At 36.6% G+C, this 15834-nt stretch overlaps 2 pseudogenes; both read right to left on the reverse strand.

Annotated features, from left to right (window-relative positions):
- Positions 1–1069: 1069 nt before the first annotated feature.
- Positions 1070–6684, reverse strand: LOC133720108 (26S proteasome regulatory subunit 6A homolog; annotated as a pseudogene).
- A 2342-nt stretch (positions 6685–9026) lies between these two features.
- On the reverse strand, positions 9027–12232 carry LOC133723007 (eukaryotic translation initiation factor 3 subunit C-like; annotated as a pseudogene).
- Between the last annotated feature and the right edge of the window lie 3602 nt (positions 12233–15834).

The raw sequence follows: 15834 nt of genomic DNA on the forward strand, positions 1-15834 counted from the left end.
AAAAAAGAAGGAGAAGCCCAGCAGAAGTCAAAGCCCAGCCCAATACCATGTCAGCTCAGCCATATTAGGGTGATAGTACACAAGCCCACAAGTGATTCGAGACGTCGAGACAAGACGGGAGGATTGGCATTAACACAGTAGTGGAACAAGGCCGCCATACCGTAACACCGAGGCGCGTCTGCGACACGAACCTAGGGAAGACTCAATCGGACCGCCAACAAATAATGCCCAGGTGGGAGAAGGCACCACGCCGCTGAGTACGATGTTGGAAGTCCATGGAGGGCGAGGCACTGTTGGATGGGATGAGCAAACATTAGTACTGCAACTGCCACTAATTTAGTATTGGGAACGTGGCTGAGGCTCGGCCGCTTATCGGCCAAATGGCGTTACACTGAAAGTCAACGTAGGTGAAGTTGAAGATAGCTTACCACAGTGAACGAGTGAAGGAGGTTTGTGGTAAGCATAAGTTCAGACGATTTTCCACCAGTCGAGTACCTCTATTTTACTAGTCGATCTGACGATTCTAGCTTTGACTTTTAGGATATTCTGTACTTCATATCTCTTATGATTTTCTTTATGCTTTCATTCAAAACCATGTGCAAGTAATTTCTTGTATGAGATGCTATGACATTTGATTAGCTTTTATTTATTCAATGGATGAGAACCTAATTTTTAATTTTATGTTATTGGATTATTTATTTATTTATTGGTGGCAAACTTAGATTGCATGTTTAAGATTCTATTATCATGAAATCTCATTGCTTGTTCCGTGTTAAGAAGGTTATGTCACTACACCAATTTTTCAATCAGACGACAGTTTTTCACTGTCGTCTGATTATAGACTTTGCTGTTGTCTATCTCAATGCCGTCTGATACATGGATCAGACAATACCAAAAAACTGTCGTCTGATAAAGTTTACTACAACAGCGACTACTATGCTGTCTGTTGTCTGAACACCAAGAAAAACAACAGCGGCTTATATACTTACTGTTGTCTGAATGCTGTGCCACACAACAGGGGCTTATATGCTTGCTGTTGTCTGAAGGCTGTGCCAGACAATATGTACTTGCAAATCCCGTTGTCTATCCATTATTGATACTATAGATTTCTTAAAAAAACTGTTGTTTGTTGTTTTGCTGGACAATGACTTTCTCGTACTTTTAGTCTTTATAGTATTATAGTTAGATGGCTCATACAACAGTTTTTGTTAGGAATTATGTGATGATCAATTATTGCACAATAGTTTTTAGCTAGATTGAATGGTCTGATATACATTCAAAATGACATCACATCCAAAACACATTCATTCATGTAAAAATCCGATACATTCATCCATATATCCAACAAAGTCATTACATCAACAGAACTAGTTTTCTAACAACATTTAGTGAATTGAAACCAACCAAGTCTTGAAGAAAACTTTGTGGTGATAATGAGGATGCCAGCAGAAGCTGCATCAACAACAGCCTAAAGTTGACTTAGAATAGAAATTTTCCTAGCTGAGATGCTGCATATAATTAACAGAGAACAAAGGCTCAGGACCTGCTTTGATTTACTTTAGCTTATTCACTGAGCATGTCTACGATTGTAGGAGTAAGTGAATCTATAGGTGCTCTCCATAACCTACATCCATAATTAGAAGTAAATATATGCAACTGATGACCTGGAAACTGGAAATTAAGATTCTCACGGGTCCATATGAAGGTGCAATACTGTTAGCCATATGCCATCTGTTTTCCCCACATAACTCTGAAGTTATTGCCAATGACTTTATTGCTCCTGAGATGGTAGACAAGTTGGCCCTTAAGGTCATTCTTCACTTTCAGATTATATGCAAAATGACTTCAAAATGGAAATACCTTCAGTTGCAGGCTGGCAGTATTGCATAACAACCAGAGATGCTTTGAGCCTTTGATCAAAAGAGGATCCAGAAGTTGCTGTGTTAAGAAATTCCTGCAGCAGACCTGCAACTTTGAAAAATCACAAGTAATTCTAGAAAAATCGTTTTTAGGAGATTCCAATTCTGAAACGATCCTTAGGATGTCTACTACAATTTGTAAGAATATAATAACTTCAAATTCCTAACTGAACTGTACAGTTTTTAGTAAAAGTTCAACTGGGTCAGAAACATTTGCAGAACCTCTTTTCTAACTTGAGTTTTAACCAATGCATCCTAAATAGAAAAGAGCTGGAACTTAACGTACTGAAACAAACCAAAGATCTCTCTGCCCTTCTCTACCAAACCACCCATCTTCATTCCCATATCAATCGATCTCTCTTCAACTTTCAACACCACAGAACACAAACTGAAGGATCGATCTACAACAAGAATAATTCACTGCAGCCCAGATAGATAGTACAGATGCAAGGCTTTAATTAACGGTATAGATGCGAGCGTCCACTGCAAATTATTCGTCTGCTCTAGTTCAACAACAAAGCATAACACAACAATAGCAAATCAGTGGATATTAACACAACAAAGCATATTAATACGTGTAACCTGAAATTGAGGGATATAAAAAGATCCATGAAAAAGTTCCACCATTGCAACTGAAGAGGGCAAAGTAATTTGATAAGGAAGAATGACTCAAATCAACAAGACAACTGGATGAAATTTGAATTCCAACTTGCCTATAAACATTTTTTTATCTAAGTAACAAGTATTACTCCATGAACATGATCAACTTGCTTGTAGGAGCAACAGGCGGATCATCGACCAAATTGCTAGCTGGAATGGCAATATCCTCTAGACCCCCAGTTATGTCCTTGCACACCAACCCTTAGACAATAAAACAACAGAAAGTATTAAGAGCTGAATTGCAACTCATATTTCAATTATTTGTAACAAATTATTCTCCAAATACCCTCGTATTTTTGATATAGATTGTGGTACACGTCCATTAACAAATTGAATCTGTCAGAGGAGTTAAAAATCATATTAAAGAGAAACCAAAATCTCACCCAAAGGTCAAAATGCTTACTGGTTCACCATACTAGACTGGACAATATGAAAATGAAAAGCGAGATCACAAATGTGCATAAAATCTTCACAGTGCTCTTAAGATTTTGATTCATCACATACAGGGATATTACATATATGCTTATTAAGCTATAGTTTACTCTGGAAGCTCAAATCATTTATGCCTTCAGTGTAACAAATAATCATAGTTACAAGAGAAGTGAATATATGAAAACAAACAAACCTTGATCCGGTCATTGCTACTAAAGCCATCAAGTTGATTAAGCGATTCAAGCATTGTAAGCCATCAAGTTGATAAGGCAAAGGAAATCTGTAGAACAAACATTTAAATCTAAGAAACATCACGAACAAATAATTCAATTTTTCACAATGCAAGGACATTATAACTTTAAGAAACAGATGATCCTTGTGTAAACAGAGCAAAAAGATCAAAATAAAAGGAGCAAATGCAAATCCAAAATGAAGAAAATGAAACAATGACAGAGGCATTAAAGCATCCTCAAAATCATTACAAATGCACCTAAAATTGCTCAATACAGAATCTTGCATTCAATGAAACAAAAGTTATAATGACAATAACAATAAGAAATTATGCTATACCTGAACCAGTTGTGGGCCTGCAAGTTTCAGAAAAGTGGCATTCGTTTGTGCAGCACAAGCCCGGGCCATTAAAGTTTTACCAGTTCCAGGAGGTCCATACAAAAGAACTCCCTTTGGTGGGCGAACCCCTAATTTCTGAAAACGCTCCTTGTGGGTCATGGGTAAAACAATTGCCTCAACCAGTTCTTGAATCTGTTGCAGCCACAAAAAAAAAAAAAAAAAAAAAAAAAGGTATTAGGGTACGGAATCCAAAATGTTTGGGGGGATACAAACAGTGAGCAAGTCAGCAGCCCACGCCTAAAGTCAGAAACTTGCCTGTTTCTCTAGCCCTCCAATATCATTGTAATCTTCAGTTGGTTTCTCATCAACCTCCATAGCCTTCACTCAAGAATCATACTCGGATGGCAGAGTATCCAAGATCAGGTAACTATCTTTGTTCACACCAACAAGACCTCCAGGCTTTAATTTATCAGGGTCAACAAGCCCAACAGCAGGCAGAAAGATTGTCTGCAATCAATAAAAACCAATACATCCTAATTAAACAAGTGGGTCTAATATGGTACAAAAAAGAATTGGGTCCAAAATCAACTCTCAAATTTGAAGAAAATCATGGGACAGCTAAATGCTGAGGTTACCCCCGAATTCAACAAACTCTAAAGAAGTTCATGTAGACAGATTAAGAACTCGTTTTCCAAATGTTGATGAATGACTGTTTTAAAATGAAGGATAATGCAAGAGCCACAATACGACTAACTGCACTCTTTGCTTTTACTAGTAATGTACAAAAATATGAACAAAACATTAATCAGCAGGCTTTACCTGACGAGTAGATGTTTTCAAAACAACACACTTGCCCTTTCTTTGTGAGTCAAGATAAATGTTTGCCCCATCTTCCTCAGCTTCATCAGTCAGAACCAGGTAATTTTTGAATAACAACAAACTCATCATCTTAAAAAAACAGGCTCAGAGCTCAAAGGTCTGCATATAGTCTATATCTACAACAAGAGAGTCATGAGTGAAATTACATATTCATATACTTATAAGTCATCTAACAAGGTCTCAGGGTATATATGGTGACCCAAACAAGTCATATAATAGTTTAATATACGTCTTTCAACGGCTTAAAATTAAATTGGTACAAGTCTGCCATCACTCTTGTGACAATCCAATTAGTTCAACAAATTTGAAGTTAGTTCTTTGCTAAGAGGCAGGCCGGGGTTCCAACTATGCCCCAAACTTCAATATTGTACAAAACTATATGTCTAGCTAGCTAGCTAAAACATCAGCTAGCCCTTGGGACTTGGGAGCAGGGACGGAGCTAGTAAACACAGACACAAATAGTTTAAAAGGGCATCTCTGCAGCAGCCTTATATAAAGATCAAAGAATATCTTTACTATTTCAAGTTTGAATTGTGCATTCCAATCTTGAAACCTTTCAAACCTCAGCACAAAGGTGTTACAATTAAGTTAAATGTTTGTGACGAACTCCCATAACAAACTTGCTTCAAGTATACCTCATCATCAAAACATTATTTGTTTATAGTTGGGTTAAAGACAAGAACTGGCCGGAGTCCCTTTTCTCATTTGTTACGTTACAGAATCTGTAAAATTGCACATCTCAAACTTAGTTCTTACCTGAGGGACTCATGACACCATTGTCAAAATAATACATTGTAAAAATGTACGTTTCCTACCGTCCAGTTAAAAACTATTTGTATTTTACTCCAAGTATATATGCAGTACTGAGAGAGCAACATATACAGAGACATCGGCAAAGAGTGTAAAACCTAAGATTTGTTTCTCTTCATGTTCATTATTGCCTAGACCGATATAGCTCAAGAAATCACACACACTCTTCATCACTTACCGTAGAAAATAATGAAAAGTGAAGAATCTGCTTGATAATGGGTTCCAAACTCATAAGCTATCTGAAGCATTTCTTAATTATATTTAATTTTAGTTCATTTTCTAGTTTTATACAAAACTTTATCGAAGCTTGTCAAAGTTCTTCAAGGCTCCTCAAAGAGCCGGTATTGTTGTCCTAGCCTAATTGTATGCGATTCCAATTGTTATTCATGAGTCTAAACTCTAAAGCCATATCTTGTGAAAAGAAAAATGTGATAAAGACTGAACACATCACACATGGTAAGTAAGAAAGCTGGTTTTAATCACCAGCTAGCATTACAGTAAAAGGTACTGATCATTTTTCATCAGCTAATCTGCAGTTGATACTTTAAAAGCTAAACAGCATATCTGGCACATAAATTAGGCTAGGCTAGCAAAGCAAATTGGACACTTTTCCATTTGCATCCCTGATATTCAAAACCATGCAATAACTATGCTTAAAGCAAGAAACACCGAGACTAAAAAACCTAAATCCCACAGAGAAAAAGGAGCATACCTCAACAATGTTGCCGACCAAGTAGGGCAACTGCTTATTTAATCTTTTCCTGATTCTCCTTTATCTTTTCCTTGTATGAATCCAGCTCCAAGTTTGTTCTTTGCAATTCTTCCTTCAATCCCACAGCAAAAAGTCAGACAAATATACACACAAAGAATCCTAAAATTACTTCACAAAAAATACTACATGCTTATCCTTTTACAACCCAATAAATAACAAAACAAAATTTCACAAAAACCCACAAATTCCAGGGTAGAACAAAATCAAATTCGAGGGCTTTTCACCCTAATTCTCAGAACTGAATCAATAATTAAGGAAACCCTAACTCCCACTAGTTGTAACCCTAGACTAGTAGAAGCGCAAGTACAGAGAGAGTTAGAGAGAGAGAGAAGGGGCCTTGAGAATTCGGATCTCGTTGTCCAGAAGACGGGTGGCCCTGACAATGTCGTCGGTGGTCATCGCGGCCAGCTGATCATCCTCGAAGCTCGTATCCTCGACCACCATATTGGTCGCCATAATCGGATTCTCAGATTTGCTTGAACGAGAGTGAGAGAAGAGTTTTCAGAGAGGTAGTTTTGTTGAGTGGAAGAGAGAGAAAGCTGAGAGGGAGAGTGGGAGAGATAGATGACTGGTGAGATCGGGGAGATGAAGAGTGATTTTGAGAGAGAGCGCGAGCTCGGGTTTTGGCCGAATGGTGGTGGGAAGTGAAAAATTGAAAATTTGGCCAAGTCAATTAAGAAGGGCGCCAAGCATTTATTGAACCCTAAAACTCAGACAACAGCAATTTCAGTATATTGTCTGAAAGAGAGTCGCACAATAGACAACTGAAAAACTGTTGTGTGAATCAATACAATCAGACGACATCTTTTTCAATCATTGTATAAATGGTAATTGCACAACAGAGAAATAATAACTGTTGTCTGATTAAAAACAATCAGACAACATCTTTTATCAACCATTGTATAAATGAACCTTGGATAACATCACGTAATAGCTGTTGTCTGAATTGACTCATTCAGACAACATCAAAAAAATCAACCATTGTGTGAAATGCTTTTGCACAAGAGCCAAGAAAAAACTGTTGTTGGATTCGAAAACTTAGACGACATAATATTTCTTGCTGTCGTCTGATTATTTCAGACGACAGTTAAAATGTTTGCTGTCGTCTGATATGTGTTGTCTGATTCCGAAATTGGTGTAGTGTGTTAAGAGTTCTAAGTAGTAAATTGTCTATAAGGCAAGTGATTAGGTTTCTAGATTAACTGAGATGCGTCATACTCATAATGTCCTTGTGATGTCTCATTTTTCTTGTTCTTAATGATTTCTTTGTGTTACATTTAGAGTTGCATCAATCTAGGTTGCATTTTAGAAAATAAGTTAGGTGTAGAGTGTCTCTCTTTTAACATACATGTAAGTAAAACCAATAAGTTAATCTAGGTGTTGGGTTAACTTGATCATCTTCATCCATAGATAATTAAGTAAGACTGTTAAGGCTTGCATACATGATTGATAGGCGGTGGATACATTCCCTAGCTTTTGCTCTCTCATTGATTCTCATCTAAAGCAACTTGTTATTTGTTCTATTTATATGAAATAGTAAGATTAGTTCCATACTATTCCGCAGGAGACCCTTCTTCCTTAATTACAATTGACAATCTTAAATCAGAATTAGGAAAATGAATTAGCATAAAAATATGAGTTTTTCTATTGGAACCTCCAAATTTACTCACTTGACCTCTATGCTTTTTACACCTCTTATCAAATTTTCAAATACTAAATTTACTCACTAAACCTCACTAAACTTCCTCAAATAACCTCACTCATATAATTTGCAAACAAATTATTATCTTTAAAATAAAAAATTTAGTCATTTCAATGATTTAATCACTCTATAAATCTTAACTAAATATACATTTCTTAATCAAACATGAGTTTCAAAAATTAATGTCTAATCAACAAGAAAATGCCATGAACTATTTTTTTTTTCTATTTTAGCTGTGCAAAAAAAAAAAAAATTTGTTTGTTTTTAATGTTTATTTTTTCTGTATTTTTTGTACCACATGATTAATTATTTATTTTTGCAAATATAATGGATTGACTTAGATTTAGGTCATAAATCATAAGAGGATTTATTTTGTTTTCCCTCACCAATATGCGTTCAACATATATATCGTACAGTTTTATGTCACATGATCTTAATCATATTTTTAATTCTTATTAAATATATATGAATGCTTTAATGAAAATAGATAAGGAAAATAATAAGGAATACAATCTAATATTATTGAATTGGAAAGTCTACATAAAATTAATATAATATTTTTTTGGTATATTTATTGTCCTTAATAGTCATTTTATAGTAAGTTATATATGTCATTTAATAATTCATAATAGAATGAGGTCAATTGAGCAAATTTAGAGGTCCCAATACTCTCTAAAAATATCTGATCACAAATCGTTAATATGGGCTACCTGCCTACCTAGTGATGGATTTGTTTTTTATTTTTTGAGAAGCAATTTGGACAAATCGTCAGAAGAGTGGGTTATGAAAATATATATTTTCAAATTTTTGATCGCATACAACTATTCATAAAATTGTATGTATGATTAGATTGACACACTATAAACTACCATAATCATAATTAAGCCAGTCGGTTAAGTCTTTGTTAATGTTCCATTCACACTTCAAAAACATATTTCTCACATCCAATACTGGAGGTGTCATAGAAATTCATACTTCACTATATATCCTAATACTGGAGATGAAATTTAGTATAGAGACAATATGTGAGGTCTACATAGAGCCAAAACCATACAGTTGCCTACTCCAAAAAGCAAAAACCAGAAATTTTAAACATTACATAGAATTACTCTCTCTGTAAGGAACATGCACTACATCGAGTTGAGTCAGTTGACCACTTTCACTAATTTGGTAAGTAGAGCCAAAAATACAGTTGCTTACTCCAAAAACCAGAAATTTTATTGAATTACTCTCTATGAGATGAACATAGGCAAAACAGCACAAAAAGATCAAAACAATTACTCTAATGAGATTGAAGAGTTTGATAGCAACTCGGCCTCCCTGAAGGCAGACTTAATACACCACCACCTATCCTCAGCTCTGCTAACTTTTCATTATTTTCGCAGAGGACTGACAGCCTGTCAACCAGCTTGAGTATATTCACCAAACTAGTGCGGTCATTATCGGGGAAGACAATGCAACGTGTTTGCTGGTCCAAACGAGCATGGAGCTCTTCGTTCATGATCATCTTGCTAACAATGCTATGAGTCTCGGCCTCTGAGAGGTCAAACATGTCGGTCACTTGCTCAATGCTTAAAGATTTATAGGACGGATAGTAGGTGAAAAGGTAGGTCCTCAGAGCCGCCTCCTTGATATTAGCATTGAGCATCTCCAGAACATTCTCACGATTCCTGAGGAGCTTCCAGACATGAAGAGAACTGATGACATCAAAGGCCTTTTGGAAGTCACCTTTGAAGAGGGCCCTTGTAGCTGCAATTACATGGTCTCTGACAGTTTCAGGAGGTCCTATGAATGTTTGCTTCTCAAGCAACCACCGGAATGTCTTACTAATCACCCTGCGTTTTGTATTGGTGTTGGCTGCTGCCATATTAGGCACTTCCAGCAGCATGGCACATATCAAATGCACTGCCTCTAGGAGCTCAAGGTTGATGTGCATATGATAGGGTCTCTCAAGACTCCCCTGAAATTGAGAGGAACAGAACAGGTTAGCAAATTAAACTTGGAGCATACTATTTATCTACGACGACAGTATAGGACTCTGCACAACAACAAACTTCTAGGTTATAAGGTTTCTTAATCCCCAATTCTTTGACATGTTGGCACAGTCATACCCCCTGTCTTCTTCAATTTTTGCATACAGTTCATAAGTGGGGAGTGAAATATATATATTATACATATATCAGGAAGAAGTATTGTGAATCTTATGATTTAACTGAATCAAACACAAAAATTGAAGACAGAAAGTAGTTGATATTTAACCCAAACTAGTTGGAAAACTAACTGGACTTTTTACTAAACATATGGACCCCTCAACTGTAACAATAATTCGTGTTAAACATCATGCAGTTGTACACAAGTAGCCATTCACACCAAACAATATAGATGCTTAGATAGTGACTTCAGATTATATGCAAACGGAAACCATATATGCAAATAATAAGAATAACTTATGGAAGAAAAAAACCAAACTAGTACCTGTTCAGGGGTTTTCTCATGATATCTACTTCGGGACACACCTTGTCCGAGCAACTCCTTCACTTTTCCACCTGAATATAGTTCAGAAAGGCAGCTATGTCCTTCAGTAATTAGTCCATTACGAAATGCACACAGACCAAGCTGTGCCATAGCCCTATTGAAAAGGATTTTGGATGAAATGTCCATATGGTGAATACTGTCTTGCAGGTGACTCATTAGCAGCAAGTTACGGGCAGTAGAGAAATCATCCTGGAGAGCATGGTGGTAAATATCACAAAGCATTGCACGAGCTTTAGTCCTATCATCTCCATATTTGTATATGAAAGAGACGAGAATATCCATGAGGGCCCTACTACTCTCCAAAAACGCAGGTCCCCGAGGTACGAGCTCAGGAGATGCAAGAAATGCAGATGTAGCGTCATGGACTTCAGTCACTTCTCCATTATCACCACTTTCTGTTTGCTCAGCTAGTTTTCTCATGGCATTGTAGACTTCTTGAGGCTTGTAGTGAAGGAGTTCAACCTGCCTTAGGGCTACCTTTGCAGCCGCTTTGAAATCTCCAACTTGCTCCAAATATTCTTGAACATTCTGAGCAAGAACGAAAAGCATAGGCTCATCTCTGAGTCTTTCAATGTACTCAGTGGTGTGAGGGTCTAGACTCTGTAAGCTCTTGAAAAAATCATCATCTATTCTTTCCACAAAACCCCCCAAGTTTCCACTGACCCTGATTGTCCCATTATAGTCAGATCCATGCTGAGATCCATTATCATCAATCTCCGCCTTGTCAACGACACGGATGTTGGGATATTGCACCAGAATATCAAGAATAACAAGCATATTCTGCACACAATTTTTCCACACATGCGTAGGCATGTGCCCATGGAGACCAGCATCAAATTGAGCAAAAACAATACTGAGAAAAATCTCAAGCTTCTGCGCAGGAGTCTTAGCAACCTTTGCCAAGAAAATAAGCTGCTCAACTAGCTCAAACCATCTCGTTCCCTTCCTTCCCCTAACAGCCACAACCTCTTTGAATTTCTTGTTGACTGTATCCCACGTAACCTGACGAGGGTCACTCATGAACTGCTGCTTATCCAGGACAAGCTTACTCCTCTTACTAGATTTTCTCTCCCAACCATCTTCCTTTTCCTCATCCTTCCTTTTCCTCATCCTCCCCATATCCAGCATCTTTAGGAACTTCAATTTCAGAATTTGTTTCGAATTCTTCCTCTTCCGAAAGCTCTTCTTCTGTAGGATTCTCCTTGTACTTCTGAATCAAATCCTCATATTCCTTATTGTTCTTCTTGAGTTTCTGTTTCATCGAGTTCAAGGCCTTGGCATTGGTGCTACTCATCTTCTTCTTAGCATCCTTATTTGCTAGAGCCTCGGCCACATACTCCTCCAACAAAACAAGCGCTCTGATGTACAGAGTTGGTACTTTTGCAGACCGGGCTAGGCGCATCACCTTCTCAAGCTGTTTATTCATCTTGTCAAACGAGTCCTGCAAGCTCACCCAATCGTTTATGTTCTTTGCCTTGTTTATCTTGTCAACAGTAGCACACATCTCCTCGAATCGCTTAGCTCTCCCTGACTTAACCACACGCTTTTCGTCATCAGAGCTTTCCTCATCATCACTTTCAATTTCGTATTTGTTTTTGATTTTCTTAATGCTAGTCGTCTCCTCATCTGTGATTACAGGCTCATCTTCTGAATCGCTATCGCTGTCACTTTGATCACTCTGAATAACATAAACACATTCCAAAAGTTACAGAGACATACAACAACAGATCTATCAGCACATATTATGCTTCTAAGTCTTAACATTCAATCGAAACACGGAAACTATAAGTCATGAATAAAACTGAAATATGCTAACCTGGCGGCCCCAGAATTTCGAAGTCGAAGCCATTGTCTAGTAGCTCAAGCAAAAAATCACAAGCGAAAAAGGGTTTGAAAATCGGTGCAGTCGTACAATCCTGTTCAGCAGAAGCAGGCAACGTGTAGATTAATTTCGTTTCTTAAACCCTAACAGTAGCAAACATATATTCTAAAAAACACAAAATCTAGTAGCAGGAGTCTATTAGACCCTAAGCGAGAGCACGAAGAAGAAGCTAGGGAATTAGAATCACGGCGTGGTATTAATAGTAAGGAATCGAAATATAGCAAAAGTAGTGAACCAACACAAGAAAAAAAATTGAAGATTGGAACATAGATTTCAGGATCGAATAATAATAAGAATTAAAAGAAACAAAACAAGAATGTAAGTAGTGTAGAAGAGGTAGAGACTTACGATGGACGAAGAGATCGAGCTTATTGCGTTTTAGGTCGCTTTGTTAGCAAACGGGAAAGAGGTTCTGATTATATATACATATAGAGAGACCCTGAAGAAGTGGGATTTGGTGGGGTCAAGGAGTATTTTCTTGGATGTTAGAAATCTGGATTTCGTGTAGGTCAAGAAACAACTTTTTCATGTATATAATAAATATAGAAAAGAAAAAAGAAAAAGAAAAATCCTATTAATTTATTTGGACATTAAATTTTGGTTCCCATATTTGGGTTTTGAGAGGAAACATTATTATATAGTCTTTCACAACTATGTGTACTATAATTTAGGCTAATGTGATTGATTAATGTAATGAAGAATAAGGTTTGCCCCATGTGAAAATATCACGATTGACATAAATCACCAGTTAAGACTCGTATCTAACTTTATTGTAACCAGATTGACATAATTAATAAGTTTGTTTGTTTATTTTTTTGTCCTTCTCCACGAACTTAAGATTTTCAAGTTCATGCATGACTTATGCTATGGTTATGGGTAATTAGTACATGTTTGTAATTGTACCTATAATTCTTCACTAAAAACAAACCTTACAATTTAGTATTAAATTCACTTCAACTCTCTGATGTATATACCAAAATCCAGTCCATAATATTCAAAAGGTATCAATTGGTACTCAAAATTGTGCTTTAGTTGCCTATAATGTGGCCATCCAGGATTCGACATTCCAAAGACAGTTTGACAACATTTTGATACATATTATCCAGGCAAAATTTCCTACTGCTCCTAAGCAACAGCACTGACCAAATCAAATTTCAACCAATACACTGAAAGCAAAAACAAAAAATAGCCTTGTCTATGAAGAATAAATTCCCCAATCCCCATACAATTGAATTCAACCAAAATTTATTGTCTTAATTAATTGACCCAAATTCGTTACATAGATTAATATGAAAGCAACAAAATTTGACAACATGTCCCTCAAATTCCTCACTTGCAAAGTTGCAAATGTCTCAAAGACTCCAGTCCTCAACTTGCATATGTCGTTCATCGAATACCCCTGCATAAGCTAGTCAAACAAAGCACAAACATAGATAACATGAAAATCCAGTACAGAAATTAAGAAAGAAAATAATGACACCCTAAAGGAACCATATGAACCAGACTAGAACCATATACACTCATAATCAATTATTTTTCCTTTTTTGTATTTTTTATTTTTTATTTAGTGTCCATTATGATGAAGGCAAGAATCTATCTCTTACCTACAATATGTAGGAGAGATTTAATCAGTTGAATAGGGTCACAAATTCACAATCAGCTTTCCAATGAATTGAAAGTAAAATCATGCCTTGAAGCAATGAAAACGAAGCAATTCACACTTCCTATACAGAGCAACAGCTGGCAACAGAACTAGAGGCCAAACAATTCGACTCAGGTCAGTACAAAAAGATTTAAGGTCATTTCTTCAATTTGCTATGGCTTAGAAAAGTAACTCAGAGAAAGAACTGTACCGAGGAACCACGTTGGGAGTAAATTTGAAAAGCCAATAACTTTTCTTAATTTGGTGAACTGAAAAGCTAAGAACTTCGACGACAAGACAAAAGCAATAAGCTACTAAGAGAAATTGGCCAATCCACCTTACTTAACTGGATAATGAACTCTGATAATGACCCAAACTTGCTTTATGAGAATCAGCAACAAAAGTTGAAGAGAAATTGTGTTGCCAACCTTCTTTAAGCATGAGTCTTCACATTGATGTTAGCATTTAACAAAGCACAGGAGTTGGAACTGAAGGTCTGGAGAAAGTTCCAAATCAGGTAACTCAGCATAGGACAATACTTGAATATCAAACCGAGTAACTTGACTAACTCAAACAAAAGAATCTCTGTGGGAAAGCTTATCCAAACAAGCACAGGTGTATTCGACTCGTATGGACAGAAGAGGATGTCCTAGTTATCTTACATTAAATATAGTAAGATGACTACAACTTATTTCACAAAATGTACGCTTTCAATTGAACTATCATGTTTTAGTAAGCTCTCTGATATGCTCTAATGGCTGACAACTATTTTGTATATTTCAGTTCCAAATCTTACATTCTCAAAAGAAGAACGAAATTGGCACATGACACATATCCCAGAATACCCCATGTCAACCTAAGCTTGAACCAAAACCTAAACTTTCTCTTCTTCTAGAGCCCGATGATCGCCAACTTACCTTTGGAAGTCTTCATATTTGCCTTGCCCACCTAAACATCTAATCACCAATATATTGCTTAATGATGTTAGTTAAGCACCTTAGATCAATTCAGATAAATGAGGCCTTGATCTAGCTAGCTAGCTATTACTAATCAGAGAATGAATATAACCTGATCTCGACTTTACCATTTGTCTCTAATAATTAAGAAAACACACCTCAGGGTTTTAAATTTTCAAAAGCCATTCTGGAGTTCTGGTTGATTAAAATGTTAACAGAAGGAAGCATGGTTTAAAGAGGGCAAAATTCTACAGTGCAGTGAATGGAGCTGTTTAAAATCCACAAGAAAGAAACCAAGATTACAATGAGACAAATTTTGGCAAAAAAAAAAATAGGGGAACCGAACCCAAAATATGTGAGCAAAGACATCATATCTAGCAGTCACAACCCCAGAGAACTTAAGCCTTCTTTCCTTTGCCAAAACCAAAATGCCTAGCACTTAATACACCAAGAGGCTAGTTCCTAATTAATATAAAGTAAGATGATTAAATTTGATGGCAACCAGTACATCCTGTAAAGCCTCCAATGAAGACAAGACTCTAGACTAAATCCATTTGCTGAAAAAGCAAAGGATCATGCATACATGTTTATGATCTCAGCAAAATTATGGCCTCTATAAATGCTAAAAATCCCATTTACCAGTCATCACATCCCTAAACAAACTATTATAACAAGCCAAAACCAATATCCCCATAAAGATTAACCAAAAAAAAAAAACAACAAATGAATACATAAGAAAACATCAGAGAACAACAAATCCAGTCTTGCTGTGAAGACGAAGAAAAAAATTTGAAGAACTGGGGACAAAGAGTGATTTCTTCAGTTCTGCGAGGAAAAGAAAAACATAAGCATATAATAGGAGGGAGGGGAGAGAGAGAGAGATAGAGAGTAGAAATACCTCGTAGAGTAGAGCTTGAAGCATCTGACTAGAGCTTGAGCTCTGGTGCAGGAGAGAAGACAGAGCCAAGGGGTGAATGCAGCATTGTGAGAACTTGGTAACCCGAGTTTTTAAGTTCTTTTATGAAAGTGAAGTGTACTAAATGCCTAAACATTTAAGTTCAGCCAGTAGCTAAAA

This window comes from Rosa rugosa, chromosome 7, assembly GCF_958449725.1.
Source record: "Rosa rugosa chromosome 7, drRosRugo1.1, whole genome shotgun sequence".
In the NCBI taxonomy this organism is placed as follows: domain Eukaryota; kingdom Viridiplantae; phylum Streptophyta; class Magnoliopsida; order Rosales; family Rosaceae; genus Rosa; species Rosa rugosa.